This window comes from Bombina bombina, chromosome 3, assembly GCF_027579735.1.
Source record: "Bombina bombina isolate aBomBom1 chromosome 3, aBomBom1.pri, whole genome shotgun sequence".
NCBI classification, from domain to species: domain Eukaryota; kingdom Metazoa; phylum Chordata; class Amphibia; order Anura; family Bombinatoridae; genus Bombina; species Bombina bombina.
Genome location: NC_069501.1, coordinates 369,721,581 through 369,734,522, shown reverse-complemented (window position 1 = coordinate 369,734,522; position 12,942 = coordinate 369,721,581).

The window sequence follows — 12,942 nt, the reverse complement described above, 5'->3', positions numbered from 1 at the left end:
AGTTGCTGTCGGGTCTGAATACAGGTTTTTGATAGCCGTCATGAAGTGTCCTTTGAAACCCATGTGTGTTAATGCCTCAAACATATATTCCCAGTTGACCCGATCAAACGCCTTCCCTGCATCCAGAGATAGGAGCAGAGAAGGCGTTTTTGTCCCCAGCAAGTACTCCACCAGAGATACCGTTCGTCTTACATTATCTGGGGCCTCCCATTCTTTTATGAATCCTACCTGGTCGGGGTGTATCAATGAGGGTAGATATAATTTGAGTCTATTTGCTAGAATTTTTGTAAATTTTTTTACGTCTTGATTGATCAATGAAATCGGCCTATAGTTTTGGTATTTTTTGGGATTCTTTCCTGGTTTGGGTATAACCACTATTTTGGCATGCAATATGTCTGGTGGAATAAGAGTGCCTTGCATAATGTCATTACAGAATTTGTGTAAGTGTTGGATCAGACATTTTTTAAATACTTTATAGTATTCACCCGAGAACCCGTCAGGTCCCGCCGCTTTGCCTATTCTGAGGTCTTTTATTTCTAGGGCGATTTCATTTATTGTTATTTCTGTGTTTAGGGCTTCCATGTCTGTAACATTGAGTTTCGGGAGTTCAGCTTTTTGCAGAAAGTGGTGTCTAAGAGTTTTCATCTGAGTGGTATGTTGAACCTCTTTTCAGTCATAAAGAGATTCATAATATTGTGCAAAACAGTCAGTAATGTCTTGAGGGTGGGATGTTAGCGTCCTGCCTGCTTTCTGTAGTTGTTGTATAGTTAGATTTTTCGTCCTTTCCCTTAGTTTGTGAGCTAAAAATCTGGCTGGCTTATTGGCATATATGAAGTATTGAGTCTTCAACTTGTGCATAGCTCTGAGGGAGTTCTCATTTAAAATCTTAGCTAATGTTTGTCGCTTGTGTGTTAGTTTATTTAAAATCTCTGAGGTTAGTGTGTTTCTATGTTGGTTTTCAAGCGTTTCTATTTCCTGTTGGAGTGTCTCTATGTTAGCCTTAACTTTTTTCGTGTATAGAGTTTTTTCCCTTATCAATAAACCTCTTATGAATGGTTTGTGGGCAGCCCACGTGATGGTTGGAGTGGTCTCTGGGGTTGTGTTAATCCTCCAATATTCTGTTAAATTATGCATAATTTTGTCATATAATTCGGGTTTTTTCATTAAATTTGGGTCGTAAGTCCATGACCTTTGTCTATTTATATTGACTAGTCCCTCTAATTGTATCTGGATAATGGAATGGTCCGACCAGACACATGCATGAATTGTGGAGCTATGTAAACTGGGGGGTAGGATTTGACTAAAAAATATATAATCTAATTTGGTATAGATTTTGTGTGCAGGGGAGTAGTAAGTATGGTCATTTGTCTGCCCATATAATGTCACCCAGGTATCTATCACATTATGAGTTTCTAGGGTATTTTTAATATTTTTAGAGATGGAATTATGTCTGGTTTGTTTATTAGTGAGTTTGAGAGGCAGATCGGCTTTGTGCGTTTTCAGATTGATATTAAAGTCTCCAGCTAATATGATTTTCGATTGTGACCATTGTGTCAGTAGATGTGATAAGTGGTGAAAGAAGTCATGCTGTTGTTCATTGGGTGCATATATATTGCAGAGTGTAAGCGAGGTGTCTTGTATACGTCCTCTCACTATAAGATACCTGCCCTCTTTATCTGCCAGCACCCCTTCTTTGATAAAGTTAAGTGCGTCATGTATAAGTATTGACACTCTTCTCTTTTTTTAGTGTCAGTTGTGGAGTGGTATTGTTGCGTAAAATATCTACTCCAATATTTGGGTATTTGATTATTTGTTAAATGGGTTTCTTGCAAAAATAAATAAAAATAATATTAGCTTTTAAATTGTTATATTGTGTAATTGCTTTTTTTCTTTTATTGTCTGTATTTAGCCCTCTTACAATATGTGAAATTACTCTTATCTTGGATGTAATGGGTTGGTTCCTCTCCCCTCCCTACCTGTAGCTGATTAATATCTTCTTTTACAATGTTGTAAAATCTTCTGCTCTCCTGTATACCTTTTTCTGATGGAGAAACTTTCCTCCAACCTGCTCAACGGTACATAAAATAAATCAAAACAATCAAAAAATAAACAACAATAAACAACTGTACCTCATAACATTGTTTTTCCCTGTAACATATTTGCATAGTTTTAACCATTATGTTGGGATAGTAGTTTCTTAATATATAGAGTTACTAACAACTTTAAATTATTGAAAGTGGGAATTATATATATGGTCTAAAGAATGGATAATAGTGGCATATAGTGAAGAGAATGCCTAAATCTGATTTGGATATTGGACTAAATCTGGTTACCTTTTATCATATACAATGACTAAATATGACATACATTTTACATCTATATGTCCACTAATATGTCTCGTGGAAAGTCAATTTTGTAGGTTGCTACTTATATACTTATCTGTATCCAGTATCCTCTGCCAGAGTGATGAAGGATGTGTGTAGAGTATAGTCCAGGGGATTAGTAAATTACGCTCCTCTAGAGGTGCGCAACAAAACAAAAAAAAGCAAAGAGAAATTTCTAGCCTTGGTTTCTGTCAACTCCATTTTTCAGGGTCTCTGTTTCTTCTTTGGAACTTTAGACCACTTCTCTGTTTGAGAGATGCTTTGTTGCTGTCCGCGTGGTCTTCTTCTAGTATCTTGCTGACTTTTCCGCATTTCTGGGCATTCTAATTTGAGATGTTCGCAAGCCTCTGAGATATCTTCTTTAACTTTCACTGTGGTTGTTTTACCTTCATGAGATATATGAAGCGCAAAAAGAAATCCCCACCGATACGCTACTTGGTTCTTCCGTAGCAATTGTGTTAGAGGGCGCAATGCTGAGCGTTTCTGTAAAGTCCTAAGACATAAGTCCTGGTAGAATTGTATTACAGAGCCTTTGAATTTAAAAGTCGGATTTTTCCTAGCTGCTGCCATTATCTCCTCCTTTTCTTGAAAGCGGGATAATCTAGACATTATATCTCTTGGAGGTTCCCCCTCCTTTGGTTTCGCTCTTAGAGTTCTATGAGCCCTTTCCATTTGAAATTTTCCTTCTTCAGATGTCCCTGTGATGGCTTGAAACAGATGTTTTAAATACTCATTTAGCTCTGTTGCAGTTATTGACTGGAACACCCTTTAGGCGTATGTTACACCTCCTGCTTCTATTTTCCAAGTCTTCCATCTTTTCAAAAATATCTTCTATATCTTGTTGTTGATCTGTCAGTTGATGTGTAATGTTAGTGATATCTTCTTCCATAGATTCATCTTTTTCTTCCAGTGTTTCCACTCTCGTTCCAAGCTCCAATATATCTTGTTTAATTTCTGCAAGACTGCTTGCTATTGTATCTTGAAATTATTCAATTTTTTCCACATCTTATTAAAGTTTGCAGTTATATCTTGTTTGGAGACTAGGTTCCTTAAGTCCCCTTTTGTAGCAGGAATGTCACCATCATGTTGCTGAGGTTCCAATTCATTTTCTATCTCCTCATCTTGCTCCATTTTCTTTATTTTATCCCTTTTAGATGATTTTAAGAAGTGATTTGCCACAGCAGATTTACCTGGTGTAATTAATTTATTTTGTCTCCTAGCTGCCATATTGCAAAATATACTGTTAGTGTTAATGTAGCTGTGCTGCTCTTGTATGTTAGTACAGAGTTAACAGTATGTCAACATGGTAGATAGCAGTGTTTATTTGATGAGGGCAAATAAGACTGTTATCTCAAATTATATCTTCATTTAAATTTAAATGCTGTAGGCTTTTTCTTGTAAGTTTATATACAGTCTTGTTAGAATCTCTGTTGCCTCTAGCTTATTCTGTGGTCTGGGGAGAGTTATGGAGGAGAGAGAAGTGCAAACTTTCACTGTATTGTCTCTGCTTTTTTAATATTATGAACCGGCTCTTCCACACTGTCTTTTATCATAGTATGTATGTCCCCCAGTCATGAATATCCCTATATGTAGTGCCAGAACCTCCCTGGATTATTTATGTATCAATTTCCTTTTGCTCTGTTTGATATAGATTATTAGGCACTGTATGCTATGCAGCAGCTTGCTAGGAGTCCGGTCTGGTCGCCATCTTTGTTTATTCCCACATGGCTATATAACATTTTTAACTCTTATATTTTTACCATCTTTGAGCATGTATATTGTTTATATGCTTACCGAACTTCTAGTGATTATATACCCGGTTACTCATCGTTATGTTGTTGATATTGAGACGGTTTTTCTGTCTCCATTTCTAAACAGACTTTTTTTTTTGTTTCCCTGCAGCGTGTGTGATCTCTTTCCTGCTTGAACTCCTTTACCTGCAATTACTGAGTTATGTGATCTCATTATTAGCTGCTGTCTGCTGTTATGACGGTCTTTTTATGTCTTGTAGCAGACCTCTAAACTTTTGAGAATTATAATCCCACTTTCTATTGAAACTACATCAGGAGCTCACACTTTACATGACTGCCACCATGCTCGTACAGGCTCCGCCCCATAAAGTATAGTTTAAAGGTACATTCAACTCAAAATTAAACTTTCATGATTCAGATAGGGCATGCAATTTTAAACAACTTTTCAATGCACTTTTATCATCAAATTTGCTTTGTTCTCTTGGTATTCTTTATTGAAAGCTAAACCTAGGTAGGCTCATATGCTAATTTCTAAGCCTTTGAAGAATGCCCCTTATTTCAATGCATTTGGCAGTTTTTCACAGTTAGAGACCGTTAGTTCATGTGAGCCATACAGATAACATTGTGACCACTGCCCGCAAAGTTACAAATGAGAGGGCACTAAGTGGTTAAATGCAAGTCTGTCAAAAGAACTGAAATAAGGGGGCAGTTTGCAAAGGTTTAGATACAAGGTAATCACAAAGGTAAAACGTATATTAATATAACAGTGTTGGTTATGCAAAATAGGGGATAACAATTCTGGAGTAGACTGTCCCTTTAAGTCATCAGCTATTTAAAAAAAGATGATAAACTCACCCTGACTGTGCCGCTATAACTTGTGAAATTCAGCGGCTCTGGCCACCCGAGGCACATCACTCTCCTTCAATGAAGTGACGTTTGCACCTCTAAACCAATAGTCATGCATGTCAGCTGGCAGTGTTCTGTATGATAGCATGGCTATTGGTTTAGAGGTGCAAACGTCACCCTATTGGTAGAAGAGTGCTGTGGGATGCTCAGTTTAAAAAGCTACTCAAAATTAAAACTTTAAAAAATTAAACTTTCATGATTCAGATAGGGCATGCAATATTAAACAACTTTCCAATTTACTTTTATCATCAAATTTGCTTTGTACTCTTGGTATTCTTTGTTGAATGCTAAACCTAGGTAGGCTCATATGCAAATTTTTAAGCCCTTTGAATGCCGCTTCTTTTCTCAGTGCATTTTGACAGTTTTTTTTACAGCTAGACAGCAATAGTTCATTTGTGTTATATAGATAACATTGTGCTCACTCATGTGGAGTTTCTTATGAGAGGGCACTGATTGACTGCACATGTACTGCTGTATCGGTTACTGGCAGCAAAGGAAGGTAATAAAATCAGTGCACTGTTTGTGTTTTGCAGAACACCCTGGTGTGAAGTCTCTGCTCTGTTTTTTTCTGTCATCCATAAGGTGTAAAAAATGTGTTATGTTAAGATATTTATATTTTTACTAGTAGGTAGAGTGACAATCCACTATCAACTATATCCAGCCAACCATTTTGGTGCTGCAATGTTCAATACACAGTGTTACCCAATGAGAACAACATTTATTGTAAAGCATAAGGCAGTGATAAGCAAGTAGAATGACAGAGGCCAGGACAGCAGTAAACACACATCCTTAAGGATTATAGAATTTCCTCTTATATTCCGTTATCTTCTCAATAATATTTTTCTCAAAGCTATACCACTACTCTCAGTGCTATGCTACTACTCTCAGTACTATAATACTACTCTCAGTGCTATGCTACTACTCTCAGTACTATACTACTACTCTCAGTGCTATGCTACTACTCTCAGTGCTATACTACTACTCTCAGTGCCATACTACTAATCTCAGTGCCATACTACTACTCTCAGTGCTATACTACTACTTTCAGTGCTATTCTACTACTTTCAATGCTATACTACTACTCTTAGTGCTATAATACTACTCTCAGTGCTATGCTACTACTTTCAGTGCTATGCTACTTCTCTCAGTGCTACACTACTACTCTCAGTGCTATACTACTACTCTCAGTGCTATACTACTACTCTTAGTGCTATACTACTACTCTCAGTGCTATACTACTACTTGCAGTGCTATACTACTACTCTCAGTGCTATACTACTAATCCCAATGCTATGCTACTACTCTCAGTGCTATACTACTACTCTCAATGCTTTACTACTACTTTCAGTGCTATACTATTACTCTCAGGGCTACATACTCTAAATGCTATACTACTACTCTCAGTGCTATACTACTACTCTAAGTGCTATGCTACTACTCTCAGTGCTTTACTACTACTTACTTTCAGTGCTAAACTATTACTCTCAGGGCTACACTACTACTTTCATTGCTATACTACTACTCTCAGTGCTATACTACTAATCTCAGTGCTATATTACTACTTGCAGTGCTATACTACTACTCTCAGTGCTATACTACTAATCTCAGTGCTATGCTACTACTCTCAGTGCTATACTACTAATCTCAATGATATACTGCTACTCTCAATGCTATGCTACTAATATCAATGCGATACGACTACTCTCAATGCTATACTACTACTCACAGTACTATGCTACTTCTCTCAGTGCTATGCTACTACTCTCAGTGCTATACTACAACCCTCAGTGCTATACTACTACTTTCAGTGCTATACTACTACTCTCAGTGTGATACTTCTACTCTTAGTGCTATACTACTACTCTTAGTGCAATGCTACTACTCTCAGTCATATTCTACTACTCTCAGTGCAATGCTACTACTCTCAGTGCTATATTACTACTCTCAGTGTTATGCTACTACTCTCAGTGCTATACTACTGCTCTCAATGATATACTACTACTCTCAGTGCTGTACTACTACTCTCAGTGCTACACTACTACTCTCAGTGCTATGCTACTACTCTCAGTGCTATACAACTACTCTCAGTGCTATGCTACTACATTCAGGTCTATAGAACTACTCTCAGTGCTACACTTCTACTCTCAGTGCTATGCTACTACTCTCAGTCCTATACTACTACTCTCAATGCTATACTACTACTCTCAATGATATACTACTACTTTCAGTGCTACACTACTACTCTCAGTGCTACACTACTACTTTCATTGCTATACTACTACTCTCAATGATATACTACTAATCTCAGTGCTATACTACTACTCTCAGTGCTATGCTACTATTCTCACTGCTATACCACTACTCTCAGTGCTATACTACTACTCTCAGTGCTATGCTACTACTTTCAGTACTATACTACTACTCTCAGTGCTACACTACTACTCTCAGTACTATGCTACTACTCTCAGTGCTATACTACTACTCTCAGTGCCATACTACTACTCTCAGTGCTATACTACTACTCTCAGTGCTACACTGCTACTCTCAGTGCTATGCTACTACTCTCACTGCTATACTACTACTCTCAGTGCTATACTACTACTTTCAGTGCTATTCTACTACTTCCAATGCTATACTACTACTCTTAGTGCTATAATACTACTCTCAGTGCTATGCTACTACTTTCAGTGCTATGCTACTTCTCTCAGTGCTATACTACTACTCTCAGTGCTATACTACTACTCTCAGTGCTATACTACTACTTGCAGTGCTATACTACTACTCTCAGTGCTATACTACTACTTGCAGTGCTATACTATTACTCTCAGTGCTATACTACTAATCCCAATGCTATGCTACTACTCTCAGTGCTATACTACTACTCTCAGTGCTATGCTACTACTTTCAGTGTTATGCTACTACTCTCAATGCTTTACTACTACTTTCAGTGCTATACTATTACTCTCAGGGCTACATACTCTAAATGCTATACTACTACTCTCAGTGCTATACTACTACTCTAAGTGCTATGCTACTACTCTCAGTGCTTTACTACTACTTACTTTCAGTGCTAAACTATTACTCTCAGGGCTACACTACTACTTTCATTGCTATACTACTACTCTCAGTGCTATACTACTAATCTCAGTGCTATATTACTACTTGCAGTGCTATACTACTACTCTCAGTGCTATACTACTAATCTCAGTGCTATGCTACTACTCTCAGTGCTATACTACTAATCTCAATGATATACTGCTACTCTCAATGCTATGCTACTAATATCAATGCGATACTACTACTCTCAATGCTATACTACTACTCACAGTGCTATGCTACTACTCTCAGTGCTATACTACAACCCTCAGTGCTATACTACTACTTTCAGTGCTATACTACTACTCTCAGTGTGATACTTCTATTCTTAGTGCTATACTACTAATCTTAGTGCAATGCTACTACTCTCAGTGATATTCTACTACTCTCAGTGCAATGCTACTACTCTCAGTGCTATATTACTACTCTCAGTGTTATGCTACTACTCTCAGTGCTATACTACTGCTCTCAATGATATACTACTACTCTCAGTGCTATACTACTACTCTCAGTGCTACACTACTACTCTCAGTGCTATGCTACTACTCTCAGTGCTATACTACTACTCTCAGTGCTATGCTACTACATTCAGGTCTATAGAACTACTCTCAGTGCTACACTTCTACTCTCAGTGCTATGCTACTACTCTCAGTCCTATACTACTACTCTCAATGCTATACTACTACTCTCAATGATATACTACTACTTTCAGTGCTACACTACTACTCTCAGTGCTACACTACTACTTTCATTGCTATACTACTACTCTCAATGATATACTACTAATCTCAGTGCTATACTACTACTCTCAGTGCTATGCTACTATTCTCACTGCTATACCACTACTCTCAGTGCTATACTACTACTCTCAGTGCTATGCTACTACTTTCAGTACTATACTACTACTCTCAGTGCTACACTACTACTCTCAGTACTATGCTACTACTCTCAGTGCTCTACTACTACTCTCAGTGCCATACTACTACTCTCAGTGCTATACTACTACTCTCAGTGCTACACTGCTACTCTCAGTGCTATGCTACTACTCTCACTGCTATACTACTACTCTCAGTGCTATGGTACTACTTTCAGTACTATACTACTACTCTCAGTGCTACACTACTACTCTCAGTACTATGCTACTACTCTCAGTGCCATACTACTACTCTCAGTGCCATACTACTACTCTCAGTGCTATGCTACTACTTTCAGTGCTATACTACTACTTTCAGTGCTATACTACTACTCTCAATGAAATACTAATACTCTCAGTGCTATACTACTACTCTCAGTGCTATACTACTACTCTCAGTGCTACACTGCTACTCTCAGTGCTATGCTACTACTCTCACTGCTATACTACTACTCTCAGTGCTATGGTACTACTTTCAGTACTATACTACTACTCTCAGTGCTACACTACTACTCTCAGTACTATGCTACTACTCTCAGTGCTATACTACTACTCTCAGTGCCATACTACTACTCTCAGTGCTATGCTACTACTTTCAGTGCTATACTACTACTCTCAGTGCCATACTACTACTCTCAGTGCTATACTACTACTCTCAGTGCTATGCTACTACTTTCAGTACTATACTACTACTCTCAGTGCTACACTACTACTCTCAGTACTATGCTACTACTCTCAGTGCTATACTACTACTCTCAGTGCCATACTACTACTCTCAGTGCTATACTACTACTCTCAGTGCTACACTGCTACTCTCAGTGCTATGCTACTACTCTCACTGCTATACTACTACTCTCAGTGCTATGGTACTACTTTCAGTACTATACTACTACTCTCAGTGCTACACTACTACTCTCAGTACTATGCTACTACTCTCAGTGCTATACTACTACTCTCAGTGCCATACTACTACTCTCAGTGCTATGCTACTACTTTCAGTGCTATACTACTACTTTCAGTGCTATACTACTACTCTCAATGAAATACTAATACTCTCAGTGCTACACTACTACTCTCAGTGCTGTGCTACTACTCTCTAGCTGCACCCACATCACCTTTACTGTTTCTATCATGTTCTAAACTTTCTATCTTCTTTTCTTCTTTTCCCCATTCCATTCTTTTCCTTTCATATCTCCCCTCTTAAACACATTTTCCTCCATCGTTTGCCCAGGAACCATTTTAGTGACATCCTTTGTCCACTTTCTCCTCTCTCCGATCTTCTATTCCTTTCCGATTTAGTCTCCCAGTTTCTTTCCTCCTTCGTTTACCTCTCTGTTTCCACCTTTCTACTCCCTCCTTCCTTGACACCTCTCATATAATGTCCCCTCCTTGCTCTTCTTATTTGCCCTTAGTGGCAATTGCTGTTTTTCTGGCACATTTAATCTTCCACATAACAGTTGTAGTTGGTATTAAGTTCTCTTTGTGTACCAAAGCATTTCCCCTTGTGCCTATATGTTGTTTTTTTTTTACTAATTTAGGTTCAATTGTTCCTGAACCTCTGGCTACCTGTATTAGAAGTCGTCAAGCTCAGTTACCTTGATATTCCCTACTGAATGTAGAATGACAAGCCTAGTTATAATACACACAAAGCCAAAAAATCTCACACACACACAGCCAAGTGGGAGGCAACACTGGTTTTATGACATTTATTGTAGACTAGAATATTTAAATTATTTCTGTAATAAAAACAAAAAATAGTGTGTACAACATTGTTTTAAAGGGATATGGTAAATGAAAAGGTGTTTGACTGGGAAGGGCTCAAAGTTGTAGATAGATAGAAAGATAGATAGATATATGACAGATATATAGATGACAGATAGATAACAGATAGATAGATATTTGTATATGTATATATGTATGTATTTGTGCACATACATATATATATATATATATATATATATATATATATATATATACACACATTCACGCATACAAATATATATATATATATATATATATATATATATATATATATATAAATTATTTCAATATTAAACTTATATTTTAAATTTATTTTACATTTAATATGTATGTATCAGTATAAAAATAAGGGTATGCAAACTAAAGCATTTTTTAGCGCTATGTTTTGCACTCAGTCTCTAGGGCAGAACATAACTCACAAGATGCATTATAAGCAATGTTTAGTGCGGACTTGCTATCCTTTGAAAGTACAATAATTTTGTATTTTTATTTTACATGCCTTTCCTGTACTTTAACTGTGAAAATTATATTTTTTTCTACTGCCCCCAGAGAGGCTTGGAATGAAAAGGTAAGCAAAATGTGTTATCAAAACAACAGTTTTAAATGCTTAAAAATAAGCATCTATCCATTTATATATCTATCATATATATATATATATATATATATATATATATATATTTATCTAATTATCTATGTATCTATCTTTCTGTCTGCCTGCCTGTCTGTCTGTCTGTCTAATGTTAATGGTCCTTTAAAAGTTAGCAAAACAACACAACACATAGAAGCACTTGAGAAGGTCTAATATGAGTTTAAATTGGGGAAACCTAACTTCAGATTTAAGTTGTGTAATATATAATTCTTTATCATTAGAAACAATGCATAACTAATACATCTGAGAACAGTTTAGTCACTTTATAAGCATATACAGCACAGGGAAAGTAAAGTAATATACACATATTTGTTCCCTTTCCCTTTTAGACTCTGCCAATGTTTACTGGCACTGTATCCATAGCAAAATTCCAAAGTAACATAGTTGTGTAGTGACTCCTCAATGACAGTGTAGCTAAAATAAAATAATGGCTAATTTGGAAATGTGGAACATCTAGATTTTCCTGATAAACATTTGAAAAACATTTATCATATAATTCTCTTTGAATCTGTGCAACTCCTTTTGCAATTTAGCTGATTCTATTGTTTTAATAAATTTCAATCACTTTTAATCTAACAATATGGTCATAAATTAAGATGGTGCATTCCATAAGCTTTCAAGACCTCACAGGTCTCTTCTTCAGATGTGGTAGGTAGGGACAAGAGGACAACAACAGCTGGTCTGTTATTTCTCTATATATTTAAATAGCTTCCTCCAAGGTATTTTTATAGCAAGCTCAATTTCACTTTCTTTGTTTATCTGAATGCCCTTGTTGAACAAAAGAATTAATCACAAAGGGAAGATAGATGCTGGTTCCTGATCCTCCTCATAAGGGCAGATGAGATGATAACAAAAAAGCTTAATTGTAAATAACTAATGGAGTGGAAGACATAGCTGTGAAGCTATTTGTTGCTGTGAAGCTATTTGTTGGTTTCTTATACATTGTAGTTGATAGTGCTCTCTTCACTGATGGAAATAGTTTTATCTAGATGTACACAGTAGATGGTGGGTAGAACTTGTTGTATTAATGAATATAACAAGAATAATGTTAGAACTGATGAATAAAGAGCCCCAGCACATAAAATGTTTTTGTGTAAACCCAACAAAACATGTAAATAATCAATTTACTAGAGGTAGGAACTAAAATGCACATATAAAAAATAGACCAGGAGTTGTTTATTTTCCATTAACAACATAGACAATATAGACAACACCTGGAAAGGTCATCTGCATTAGCATCATGGCCTTGTTTTCTAATTTATGTCAGATTTATGCCGAAATTACTTACCTTTATGCTGAAAACTGTGCAAAATGGTGTTTGATCTAATTATTAAATATAAACACAAACAAGTGTTTGATATCTCATATAAATATAGCTGGATAGATTACAAGTATTGTGCTAAATTTATTGCACGTGATATAGCAATATTGTGAGATTGTTAATGTTTATGCGTATTACAAATTGAAAGTAAACGCATTTGA